Raw genomic sequence first — 14,758 nt, 5'->3', positions numbered from 1 at the left:
GGCCCTCTTTGAATAAATCTAATGTATATTTTATTCCACATTTAAAAGTACAAATACTTAATAGTTTAATATACTTTTTGCTGCCTAAAAGTGATAGCTGTATTAACTTACTTTCTGAAATGTATAACAAATACTTGCCTGACAAACAGCAATTCTGAGTTTTGTAGAACAAGGTTTACATGAGGAACAGGTGGAATTTAGATAAAGCTATCTCATGAAAAATCATCACTAAAAATTTCACTACTTCAAGGAAAATGCAACCACACACTACATTATTTGTGGCCTTTGACTGCAGGACAGAAATCGATAGTTGCCTCATTGGCCCAAGCTGGATGTATGCTCCCTAACACTGATGCTTAGACTTTGATTGTTCCATGACACTCAGGATTAATAGAAATGACCTCCAGATTAAACTTGGTATTAGGTTAAAAAGGAAATGCTCTTCCTCATCCCCATTTCTATTCCTGTTTCTCATCTTGTTTCTCAATTATTTGATACGTCTCTTAAAGACCCGGGTACATTTCTCCTTTTTCAGTGTCTTAGCCTATTTGGGCTGCTATAACAAAATACCACTTACTGAGTGGTTTATAAACAAGAAATTTATTTTTTCATGGTTCTAGGGGCTTGTAAGTCCAAGATCAAGTATTGGCATGGTTGGGTGAAGGTCCTCTTCCTGGTTCATAGCTGGCATCTTTTTGCTGTGTCCTAACATGGTGGAAGGAGCAAACGATCTCTCTAGAACCTCTTTTCTAAGGCACTAATCTTATTTGTGAGGGCTCCACACTCATGACCTAAGCATCTCCTGAATCCCTACCTCCTGATATCATCATCATCTTTAGAAATTAGCATTTCAACAAACAAATTTGGGAGGGACATAGACATTCAGACCATAGCATTCAGTGAAAAGGAAAAACAATTGATCCTATTAACCAGATAGAATTCCTTACATTAATTACATTTTCACCAAATTTATTTTTGGCTGATGTTCTATAATCTTATTTGTCCACTTTTAATCAATAAATAATTTACCTTGTCAAGTATATTAGGAAATACTATTACTGAAACACAGTGTGTGGGAGAGCTATTGAATGTTCTTTTCTTTGTTGTTGCTGTTGTTGATTAGGGATTATTGGTGCTTTAAGATTTTTTCCACAGTGTGCTAGCCTGGAGATATGATTATGGACAAGCCCTCATAGAATGTACAGATGATTGCGGACTATGTAAACAGCCACAAGGAGAATACCAGAAGCTAACATCACCTGGACAGTAAGGGGGGTTCTCTGAAAAATAGTGCTGGAGGTTGGGGGGAGAGCATTCTGGGTAGATAAAATAGCCTTTACAAAATAAAATCTGTGAGATAGGAGAGAGCCTGGTATTTTCAAATACTGAGGGATTTCATGTGTGGTTGTGACCAGGGAGAAAATGAAGTAAGAAAAGATAAGCATATCCTCTAAAAACCAACTAGTGGGTGCAAATGAAAATCATTCCATTTCATCCCCTTCCATGTCTGCTGTAGTGTGGGATGGCCACACGTGGTTTTATCTTCCCTAATTGACTATCCATCATCCTATAATAAGCAGTAACACAAATCCTAGCCTGGTCATCCCTAGAGAATCCTTTCCAGGTCATCTGAGGGCAAAAGAGAACACTGTGTTTTGACAGAGAAAACTCCTCTATAGAGAAAAGAAGTAAGGAGAGAATGTTAATATGTCTCCATATGTTTCCTCTTTGCCCTCATTCTCTCATCTCATGGAAAGTGTTCCCTCTTTCCCTTACATTCTATCTTCCACCCTCTAGAAAAACTCCCCCCCCCTTTTTTCTTTTCTTTTCCCCCTTTTGGCTCAAATCATAGTACTGAAAATGTAAAACCTGCAGTTTTGGGTATGTTACCAAAGGAAACAGTTTTACTTAAAATCTTGTTTTTGCCAAAATACTTTCAAAGTAGCTGGAGAGTTGTCAAACCACAGTGGCTCTCAGCTGTGTTTCCTTCTAGCATTTCCCCAGGTTCTCCCAGCACAGCACTCAGTAATTGGATATTATTTGAGGAGGAGAGGAAAAATGCTGCACGAGACAGTTTGTAGATTTAAGAATTATACTCTGGGTGCCGAAGGCCAAAGATCCAAGGGTGCTTAGCTGCCAAACTCCAGGGCTGCGTGACTGTGTGTCATTCCTGGATGTAGCTTTCAGCAAGGAGACCTAGAGGAAACATGCTGGTAACCATCAATATTTAGACTGTCATTCCAAAGTCTTTAGATTGTTTTCTGCTTTAGTCATGTGGCTTTACCAAAAGAATCTGTTCTGATAAACAAAAAATTACTGAACACATCTTGAAATGACATGCGTTTTGTCCTTGCAGGTACTGACAGCCTTCCTCTGTCCCTATCCATCTCTTCTAATTCTAGCTAGCAGTTTTAGGTTTTAGGTACCAGTAGAATTATTGAAGAGTAAGCAATAAGCCTTTGCTCTCCTCTAACACTTTATTCCACCACCCTGAAGGAGGTACAAACTCATTATTTAAGGACTTCTAGAAGCAGAGGCAGTAGTTACATTTACTTAACTCATCTAGAAACTGAAGTTCAGAAAAGTAACATGACTTTTCTAAGGACATGTCAAAACTGCTTTTTTTCTTTATAATATGCTCCTAATCCATTTGGTTGCAAGATAGAATAAAATATAGCAAATAAAATTATAATAAAAATAATTTTAATAACTATATAAAAACTGTAATTATCAGTAACACTAATTAACAATAGATTAGACCTCAGGGTTTAAGTGCTACTACTTTAATCTATTTTTACTAGAGGTACCATTATATCATTAGGGTCCTGGCAGAAAACAGATTGCATATTCTGAAACAGAAATAGAAGAGAGTTAAATGGAGTGGACAGGGTCAAAGCAACCAATGAGAGGTGGTAAAGCACCCAGGACTGGTAACAGTGAAAAGAAGTTTTCAGTTCATCATTCCTAGGCCTAGAGGACCAAGGGTAGGAGCAGTGTGACCAGAGCCTGGTGAAACCTTTTAGAATAGCAGAGGGGCTGCCTGACACGGACATGAGTGGGGGGACCTCCAGAAACCCATGACCTTGCTTTTCTCATCTATGTTCTCCTGCAAGTGACTCCCATTGGACAAAACCAACAAGAAGCATGGGTGATGCTGTCTGGAGTGCTTGGATCTCTTCTCTTTTATATACTATTTATATGCTGAAGACTGCCAGGTTTTTATTTGTTATTTTTTTTTAATTTAAGTTCAATGAATTGAATTTCAAGTTTCTACTAGGTATCTCCTAACTGAACACTGAGCTCTGCCCCTCCCTCCCATCTTTAGTCCCCCTACAGTCTTCCTTATCTCAGCTGTTACTTGTTTCCTACCAGTTGCAGTTCAAAAATTTAGGAAATATCCCTAACTCCCTTCTTTCTGACCAGCAAAAAGACCTTCAGCAACATGTAAGACCCTCCTTCAGCATCTATCTGGAATCCTACCACTTCTCACTGTTTTAATACCACCACAGTCTGAGTCTTAACCACCTTTTGCCTGGAATATTATGCTGGACACACTGCTTCCACTTTTACCCTTTTTAGATTCTGTGTAGCAACTAAAGTGAAAGTTTGAAAAACATGAATTAGATCATGCCAGATTTCTATTCAGAATGTCTAATAGCCTCCCTTCACTCAAACCAGAGAGAGTCAAATTCTTTTTTTTTTTTTTTGAGTTAAATTCTTAAAATGGCTTACAAACAAGATCTGCCCATCCACTCTCTTAATTCTCTGACAGCATTTCCTATTACTCCCTGCTCTTTTATCCATTCTGCTAACACCAAACTCTGTACCATGCCTAAAACAAACTGGGTACACTTTCACCTCTAAACAGTGTTTATACTTGCTATTTACCCTTCCTGGTACACTCTTCCTCCAAATATCTACATGGCTTAGTCCCAAATCTTCACATTTTGTTCAAATGTCACCTTCTCAGTAAGACCTTCTCTGTCTACCTTATATTAAAATGTGCCCCCGCCCCACCCCCCACAGTCCATGTGGCTCAACAGTTTAGTGCTGCCTTCAGTCCAGGGCCTGATCCTGGAGACCCAGGGATCGAGTCCCATGTCGGGCCTGCTTCTCCCTCTGCCTGTGTCTCTGCCCCCCAACCCCGTGTCTCTCATGAATAAATAAATAAAATCTTTAAAAAATAAATAAATAAAAATAAAATGCATCCCCCCCCCCCAGAATTCTCAGCCAACCCACTTCTCTATTTCACTTTTTTCCATTGCACTTATGACCATCAGACATTTTATATTTAGTTTAGTCTTCTGCTGTTTATACCACCATCCCCATTGTAATAAAAGATCTGTCAAGCTCACAGGACTATGAAGAGATATGAGCAATTGTCAAAGGTAGAAAGAAGTCTACTCTTTTGTCTTCTTCACAGTACTTGACTTGATAGTAGCTGGCACAGGGATATATAAATGCTCCCTAGCTTGAACCAGAGAATTTTAAATATATTCAGTGTAGCCTAGTGACAAGGAATTTAAATTTGAAATCAAGGCAACATTTGAGCCCTTTCTGTTACAGGGATTCTAGAGATTTGCTTGGAAGCTGGGAGAACAACAGAGAGGCTTCTTTCGTAAAAATATTGTCAGTAGATTACTTGAAATCACTCAGGGCCAGAGGTTATCCCAAGAACAAATTATACACTACAGCAATGCTGAAATCTGAGCCAATGTCTCAGGTTAGAGTTCAAGAACTGTGAGAAAAGATAGGTTTCATAGCAGAAGCCATGGAGGATTCAGTGTATTCTCTCTCATCTTGGCAAATGTTTACACAAAAACACTCCCAAGATATATTTTATGTCTCATTTTAAAGATTTGAATGTATAAGATCTTAAAAAGTGGTAGAGAGTATATAAAGCCTCAGGTAATCTGAAGACCAAAACCAATAAAATGATAAAATTGTTGAAAAATAGTTCTGACTTTTTCTCCACTACTGTGTTAAAGAAATATCAGTAAGCTGATATTTGCTGAATAAACACAAAAAGCTTCACTCAATTTCAGCAGAATAGAAAACCTAGAAATTAATTAACATTGGGGGTTCTCTTATGCAAAGAACAGAATTAGACATTAGCCAAGTAATATAATTTCAGGTGCTCAAGAAAAGAAATCCTTTCTATAAGCTTGCTGATTCCTAAAGTCCTATATTCCACAATCTAACTCTTTTACTTAAGGATTTAATCCTGATTAAACACAACTACCCTCTGGGTAAGATCCCTCACCAGTTATTTATTCCTCAGAGTAAAAAAAGAATTTGAGATAGGTTTTGCCAAAGGGAACAGTGGTAGGATACAAGGATCTTAAGAAGCCTGTGATTAGGAAACAAAGGATTAAGAGACTCAGACAACAAACTTCACCTATCTCATAGTTTTGCCTGGATTCAGCATCACTACATCTAGTTTAAAGATTCTTCATCTCCAAGATGAAATGTCTTTTTGGGTAAGCTGTCATTTCAGAGACCCAGGTCAGTTTTCATTTATCTGGACACGGGGTTAGGAAATGGCAGGAGAATGGTGCCTATCCGATATGTGAATTACATAGTCCTCCCTTTATTCCCTATTTAACCTCATATGTCTCATTTGTGTCTCAATTAATTCAGCACAATCAATTAGAAATTTAGGGAAGAAATTAGAAATTTAGGGAAGAAATTGATAGTAATGACTAAAATCCATTCAGTACCCTCAGTCATGAGCAGATTTCAATTACTGAGCCTCTTTTTCCAATTATTCAAATTCCCACATTGGAAGACAACTCACATTAAGGTGTATGTTCATTATGTTCATCTTCATAGCAGTTCCCCTCTAGGAAACCCAGGTTGCTTGATCGATACGAGATATTGAATTATATTAAATGACTTATTAGAAAGACAACAGAGTTAATGTAGGATAATGGAATTTTCCACTCTAAACCATTAATGAATATAAGTAACATGAACAAAGAAGACAGAAATAGTACTCTAACAAGAAAATGTATGCAGCTATGAATTCTAAATTTTATAGAGTATCTTTGAATAATGAAGACTTTGAGAAGAATGAATGATTTTCCTACCTACTACCTCCCTCTCCAAATACAACACACACACACACATACACGCATACACACACGCATACACTCACACACAGACATTGAGAGAGAGATTGAGAGAGAGAGAGAGAGAGGAAGAGAACAAGCAGGAGCTGTATCACGGAGAAGAAAGTGAGTGGACAAATTCCTGAAAAGTCTCTTGATGGCCCAGGGGAAAGGACTAAAAGGTAGGTAAATGAGAAGCTGAAATAACTAAAAAAGTCAGAATTTTGTTTTTTCTGGCTAGGAGCAACATAAGAGAAATACCTCAGGAAGAATTACCCAGAACTAATTGTCTATAATAAATAAAAGTTTGGCAAAATAAAAGATGAGAATAAAAGGAAAATACCACTCCTCAAACCACTGGATACTTTTCCATAGTAGCTAAAAAGCATCACATTGATTGTTGGAAGAACTTCTGAATTTTGAGTATTTCCCCAACATAACCACAACTGTGGGCTGGGAACAAAAGATGGCTGGAGAATAGTGAGTTAAGTAGTGGTGTTTTCAGATAGCCAAAGACTTAATAAAGCTAAACTGAAGGAATTATTCTAAAAATGGAGTAATAGTCCAATATCGTCATGGATCTGGACATGCACCCCAGAGAAACAAGAATAAAATATGGCAAAAGATGTTTAACAAACTTCCAAAGAAAGATATTAAAGACAAAATGTGTGAATGGAATCAGGGCACACCTCCAGCTCTTCTCTCTCACCTCCACCCTACCACTGCCCTCCTCTAGGTAAATAAAATGCCAAATATAGATTGAGTCAAAAGTTGAGGGAGATTACAAAGAAAGACCAGATAAAGTAAAAAATTGGCAAGGAAAAATTATCCACATACTTAGAAAAGAGATGGAAAAGTGAAAAGCAGCCACTTTACCAAAACAATATAGAGAAACAAAACAAAATTTAAAAAAAATAAAAATGTAAGCAAATATTTTGCAACCCAGAAAAATAATTCACTCTGAAGATACCAGTAATCAAAAAAAACTTTATGAATTAAATAAAATTAAAGAAAAGATGACATTTTTGAAAGAAAAGGCCCATATTGAAATAATGACAACAAAATAAGGTAAAAATGAGACTGGAGAATGAACTGGAGGCAAAATTATATTAAAACCAATTAATTATTTATAAGCAGCAATTAATAAATGAGCACAAAAAAGACTAAAGCTGATGAAGAGCTCTAGAATATATTACAAAATGTAGTTAAAATAGACAAAATTATAAAAGGAAGTAAAGAGGAGCTATGGCCATAGACAGCAGAGACTAATCATGTATAGATAAATTGGTGTCCTTGAGGTAGAGGATACAAAAACAATGGAACAGAAAAAAATTTTCAAAGATAAAAATGAAAGAATTGAATTTGCCATTTGCCAATGCAGTATACTGTTCTAGAATAATTTCACAGGAAAATGATCACTATTGAGACATAGTCTACTGAAAAGATTGGACTTAAAGTATTAAACAAAATACTCCACAGGTAAAGAGCTTAAAAGTCATCACTCCTGTCGTTACAACAAGAAACAGTTGAGCAAACTACAAATCTATGACTCTCCTTGGGCCAACTAGAGAAGGAGGTCACAGGGCAAACTACCAACCACACCCTCTGCAGTGACAGGCAAATAAATACAGAGGACCACAGCTGAGATCAGTTTACCTGGAAAAGAGATTGCTAAAGTCACAAACTGGTAGGAATATTTAAGAGGCAAGTCTGATGAACTGCTGGCTCCTGAGTGTGTACTCCCATGACTGAAAAATTCCTGGGCACAGTCTAAGGGAAAACCTTCATGTTCATGGCTTTTACCTCTAGGAATCCCACCAAGTTCTCAGGTGAAAAACAATAAAAATCTCTTAGGGTTTCTGGCAGTGGGAGGGGAAAAGTAGCCATTTGAAACATACTCGGAGAGTTCGGGGAGTTCGACTTAACAAAGGCCTATTCTTCAAAAGAAAAGATTACCATAGCTTTATTTCACATAGAGGAAGGACAATTGCCCATTTCAAGCCCACTCTACACTTCCAGACTCACCAAAGAGAGGAAAAAGCCAAGAAACCCTTGTGAAGGTTAAAGCCCAGGGATATAAACCTACAAAAAGCCAGATTTAATCACAATATTATAGAACTTTACCTCCAGATAATTGCCACATTGACAGGGCACAGTATGATAACAATGGATTATAGATAAAAGAGCTGCAAGTAGCAGACTTTATTCATAAAAAGGATTCTTAGGGAAACCCAAAGGTAACAGGAGAGACAAAAGCAAGGACACTAGAGGAAACTGAAAGCTCTGGCATCTACAGCTAGAACAAACATTAGACATAACTCAATTCCTAAGCAGATTAATATGAAACCTCACACTAAAGGCATATTTACTGGTTTCTATCACCTGGTACATCATGTCCAGCTTTTAACAACAACAAAAATCCCGACTTATGCTAATAGGCAAGCAAGGAGTAAATTCTCCAAGAAGACATAATATTTAACCTGTGGGTACATAACAACAGAGCATACAAATACACAAGGCAAAAACTGATAGACCTCTAGGAGAAATGGACAAACTATTTTAGTTGGAAACTCAAACAACCCTCTTTCAGTGATTGATACATTTAGAAGGAAGGAAATCAGTAAGGAAAGAGTTGACTGTTAGAACACCATCAATCAACTGGATTTAACTGACATTTATAGAACCTTCCATCAACAACAGAATACATATTCTAAGCTCACATGGAACATTCACCAAGATAGACCATATTCTGGGACATAAAAGAAATCTTAAAAAACATAAATTACATAAAGTGTTTTCAGACCACAGTGGAATTAACCAGACATCAAAATAAGATAGCTATAAACTCCCCAAATATTTGAGGATTCAACAACAAACTTTTAAGTAACATTTGGATCAATGAAGAAGTCTCAAGAAAACCTAAAATTGGAGTAACTGCATTACCTCTCTTAACACACACACCTAAACACATACAGAGTCCTAGTGATTCTCCTTCTCTGATTAAACCCCGAATGTTACAGAATTTAGTATGAAAAGCAGTTCCTAAAGAACATAATCTTTTTTTTTTTTTTAAGGTTTTATTTATTCATTATAGACATAGAGAGAGAGGCAGAGACACAGGCAGAGAGAGAAGCAGGCTCCATGCACCGGGAGCCCGACGTGGGATTCAATCCCGGGTCTCCAGGATCGCGCCCTGGGCCAAAGGCAGGCGCCAAACTGCTGCGCCACCCAGGGATCCCTAAAGAACATAATCTTAAACATAGATTCCTAAATTCATTCTGGGGTTTTCAGTTCTCCGATACGGTTGGATTTAAAGGCATTAGTGACTATTTCCAGTGGTAAAGGCAACACTGGTAGTTGATGGCATGCAGTGGCAAAAAATTACTCAAATTATTACCTGTAGATGTCTGTAATAATGTGCCCATAGAGAAGGCAAGGCTTTGGGTTACAAAATATTTTCTGCACAGAAAACGTTAGTGAAAATAAGTATGATGGAGTTTATTGATTGCTTCTAAGTGTGCTGGAGAATTTAGGGAAAGAAAATTATGAAAGCAAGGCTTTAAGTTCCCAGCTTAAGGTACTGCTTCTATGACTACTCTGAAAGAAACTCCTATCTCCTATAGTTGCAAGGCTGATATTTCTGAAAACCAAACCCAAAGTCCAATCCTATGTATAGCTGAATTACAAGACAAATTGAATTCTCAAACTCATGGAGTCTCATTTGTTAGAGTTAAGATGCTGACTGGGAAGAAATGGGATTCTGAAAATTATTATGGGATAGTTGGGCAGATTCTAATAAAGCTGGGGACTCTGAACACCTAAATTACTTCAAACTATTTTTTAAAGATTTTTATTTATTTAAATTCATGAGAGACACATACAGAGAGGCAGAGACATAGGCAGAGGGAGAAGTAGGCTCCCTATGGGGAGCCTGATGTGGAACTCGATCCTAGGACCCGGGATTGAGACCTGAGCCAAAGGCAGGTGCTCAAACACTGAGCCATTCAGACATCCCCAAACTATTTTTGGCAGTAGAAGCAGCCCTATCACTCTGGCCACACTGACTCAAATTGACATTATTCCTGGAGACCCGGAACATCATTGTGTTCCTATCAGATGACCCATGGGAATTTTGGCTCAGGTCTACTGTATGGTGAGTGAGCCCAGTGGGTCCCTGGACTCACTTTGTGGTTATTTCCTAAGTTTTGGAATGCATAATGGAAGAACATTACTCAGCCATTGATAGAGGTGCCACAGCGATTCTTTGATGCATGCATGGAATGGAGTTATTAAGATAGAAAAAGTCAAATGTAAGCCATTAGGACTGCTTCTATATATGAAAATAGAAAACACCTGGGGCATCTAAGTGGCTCAGTTGGTTAAGCATCTGACTTCAGCTCAGGTCATGATCTCAGGGCCTTAGGATTGAGCCCCACACTGGGCTCCATGCTCAGTGGGGAGTTGCTTCTCCCTCTCCCTCTGCTTCTTCTCCCTCAAATAAATCTTAAAAAGTTAGTTTGAAAATAGTTAATCCAAAGCAATGCTGCATTCCTAGAGGATTGTAGAGATTATATCTCTCTTCAACTTGAGTAGTTGGCCTGTGCAGAACACAGGTGGATCTTGAGAATGACAGACACTTATAATTATCATAAATTTAAACAGATAATGACTCCAGTTGTAGCAAAGAAAATTGTGTCATTAGCTAACCCAGAATCATCCAAATTCAGATATCATGTGGTTGGCAACTGGCTCTAATTCTCATTCACATGTGGAGGTAAATGAAAGTTCTTATCTTATGGGGGTGTGGGAGCATAGAGTGGAGGGGCAGGCAGGTATATGGCAGGAAACTCTGTATCTAAAGACACAGGAAGCACAATGTGAGTCCCTACGTCCTCATAATTTTTGTGGGCCAAACTCCCAGATTTAACAAAAGACGTACCAAACAACTAAGAAATTTGGAATCACTGCCACTATGCTGTAAATTCCAGCCAGCTACCAGATTCAGAATTTTCTTCATTGGTATTTAAGTAAGAATGGCAACTGCCATCAGGACTTGGGGTGGATTTAGATTTCATAAGTGGACATGAGAACTTTCAGCTGGCTACCTATTTGGCCCTGCCTCATTAACCTCACAATAGTATCTCACATTGTATACAGTTGAAATTCTTGAGCCCATCTGTTGTGCTGTGGCAGAGTTTAATAGCTATAATTCAAGTAAAGTTGTTATTCATAAAATTGATCCAAAAATCAATAGTTCTTCTATATTTAAACAATTAAATTGCTTAACTTCCCATTCATCGAGCTACAAGTGCTACGTTAAGTAGAAATTATGAGTTGCTCTAGATTTTCACTAAATTAAAAATTGAAGGCAACAATCCTGAGAGACATCCAGACTGAACCATCTTCATAAAGTAGACTAAAAAGTTTACCATTATGCCAGACTTCTCTGTGGTTGTTCCAATGATGACAAGGCATTTTGCTCTCATCCCTTTGGTTGGAAAAAAACAAATGTAACCCAGATGTCATTTGGGACTGCCCTAACCCTCACAGAGTGTGCCAAACTCCCAATTCCAGAACCTGGAATGTCCAGTAGCCTCCCAATGACCTCTGCAAGTATCTGACAAACATTTAGTGGATCTTTTGTTTTCATTCCAGCATCAGTTAGATTTAGCATCTTGCATAAACTTAACACAAAATTTTTCTTCATTCCTGCTTGTGTAGGAAACTTAACACATGAACCACTTTATGATTTGTAGATTTAATGAAACGTGCTGAGATTACCATGAAGAAATCACACTGGGCAGCCCCGGTGGCGCAGCGGTTTAGCGCTGCCTGCAGCCCAGGGCATGATCCTGGAGACCCTGGATCGAGTCCCACGTCGGGCTCTCTGCATGGAGCCTGCTTCTCCCTCTGCCTGTGTCTCTGCCTCTCATTCTCTCTCTGTGTCTCTCTGAATAAATAAATAAAATCTTAAAAAAAAAAAAGAAATCACACTAAAAAAATATACTGCCACCTTTGATATCCCTCTTTCCTTGTCTCTCCTTTCCATTTGCTCTCCTGCTCTTTCACTTCCCCTTTTCCTTCTGTTCTCTCTCCCTTCTTCATGCTGTTTCTTCCATAAGTACTTACTCGCTATATATGACTATATCTCTGCCTTTGTGATGGTACCTATAATCCACATTGTCGTATACATTGCCTTTCAAGGCAAATTCTATTGAATCTATTTTTGTCTGCTCTGATGCATAAATAATGTATGTGAATACAATTACTGGGAAAAATGCCCAGTTAATCGCCCAGAGAAATCTAAATTTCTACTACAAAGAGAGTATGTCATTAAGAAACTAGAGAAGAAAGCTCAATAAAAATACATGTTGAACCTCTCAACAATCACAAGAGGCTCATATCTTTAAAATATAAAGCATTTCCAAATATTTTGTGATGGTCAGAATCTATGAATTAATAAATCTTGACAAAATCCTTTAGAATAAACGACTGCATATTACATGTTGAGGGCAGACTAGGGACAGCAAAGATGGTACCATCAGAATTTGCCTTTCTGAGTCAGAATCATTTTGCAGACTGCTAGTCATCCCTTGAGTTCCCAGGGAAAGGACAATGAGATGAAAATTTGTGTACACAAATTTATTAAAGAAAAACAAACAAAGGAGTGTTTTTAAGCAAAGCTCTGTAGAAGGTAGCTTTTTTTTTTTAATCTATAGGATCAGAATCTGAGTTATGTTCCACTTAGTTGGAAAGGGTTTTCCTCATGTTAACTTTCAGGTACTTCTGGCTTGAGAACAAAGTGGCTCAACTTGTGGCCAGTCCTCCAGGGGAGAGTCACAGGGCAGGCTCTTGCAAGCAAAAGCACTCCAAAGCCAGGGGAAAGAGCAGTGTGGTAATTTAAAATTTTTAAATCTTCACAAAGTCTCCAATGCTCTTCCCACGAAAGGGAGCCAAATTCTTCTTCTCTTAAATATGGGCTTGCCCTAATGACTCACTTCTAATGAACAGAATGCAGCAGTATTCACTGTGTGAATTCCAAGGCTAGCTTCAAAAAAGGTATTATACCCAACTGATTCTGACTCCTCTTGGGCTAGTCTTTCCCTTAGAACTGAAGTACCATGTAATAAGAAATCCCAGGCTACATGGAGATGTCTGGCTGACAGCTCTAATTAAGATTTAAGCCTGTAGCCAACATCAACCATAGACATGTGAATAAGGTTGATTTTCAATGATTCCATCCCTCACCCTTCTGGCTGATGCCCCAGACATCATCAGCGGAGGCCATTCTCTTCCTGCTATGCCTGGTTCAAACTCCTGAACTAAATACATGAACATAATAAGTAGTTGGTCTTCTGCCACTGAATTGTGGGGTAATTTGTTACACAGCCATAGGATCTGGAATAGGTAGAGAGAATATAAACTGTGAAAAGTTTCTTAAGGACTATGGGTGGAGTACTAAAATCTGTGATAGTGCTAATGATATTTTTTGACCAAGGGATTGTGAATACTACTTATACCTCAGGTAACTGGATAGAGCCATGGGATAGTGTGATTCAGGGGAAAGAACACTGGCTATGGAGTCACAAGACCTGGGTTCATATTTCAGATTGGTCACAAGTCTCTGAATCTCTTATAAGATTATTTTATCAGTAATAAATGCACGTAATTATCCATATTTGATACAATTGATTTTGAAGACTGAATAAGACAAGATATGCAAGAGTATGTGAGATACGCATAATGTGTGTAGAGCCTCAGTGAGTCTATTTTCTTCATCTACTTTCTCCATCCACTTTAAAAAGACCAATGCTATTTCATCCAATTCTTGCACAGATGAACAGTTGAATTTGCTAATAGAAGAGAGGCTCAGACTGTTTCTTTGACTTAGGACTTTTTCTAATCTAGAGAATCTTTTACTACTCCATTAATAATCTCAAAGGACACTTTCATCAACTTATTTTTCCAATACTAAAATAGATGGTTTGTGCAGGTAATGTCTTGAGCATTTACAGTTCTCCTTTTAGGGTGCCATTATTATTAAATAATGCAGCAGTCTCCATTATAAAAACCATCTTGACTGTTGGAAGCATTGTCAAAACCATATTTGGTAAACCAGGAATGAAATGCATCCTTATTAAGTTATTCAACAATTTTAAAGTTTGCATTTGGAACCATTCACAGAGTTCTTTTTAAGCTATTAATTTCACATGAGGCAAGAAGACATGTCTAGACAAATGTTCCTCAAAGGAAGTATTTTAAAATAAAGCCTTTTCTGACATGGCTATATAGTCTTGTGCCCGAACATTTTACTTTGAACTTGCTGTGATATTTGCTTTCTTGAAAGCAAGCTAATGTTCTGTGAATTAACCAGACTTCAGAGAATTCTGAGTTTTACGACAAATTTTCAGGAGTATAAAAAACTTAGTTTTGTTAACAGAAAGCCTTTTGACAGAATGTTTTTATGAAGACATTTTTTATTTAATGGGATTTGTGGGCCTATGGACATAAAAATAATGGGGAGACCATACGCTGGTCTTAGAAGAGTCCAATATGAATATAATGAAAATTCAGAGTAAGAACCTTTGTGATTTTTAGTGGCATATCATTTGGTTATTGATAAAAATGACATGCCAAGATCATGAAAT

The sequence above is a fragment of the Canis lupus genome, chromosome 4 (assembly GCF_011100685.1).
Source record: "Canis lupus familiaris isolate Mischka breed German Shepherd chromosome 4, alternate assembly UU_Cfam_GSD_1.0, whole genome shotgun sequence".
NCBI classification, from domain to species: Eukaryota; Metazoa; Chordata; class Mammalia; order Carnivora; family Canidae; genus Canis; species Canis lupus.
The sequence above is the reverse complement of the archived record's forward strand: the minus strand, read 5'-3'. Positions refer to the sequence as shown.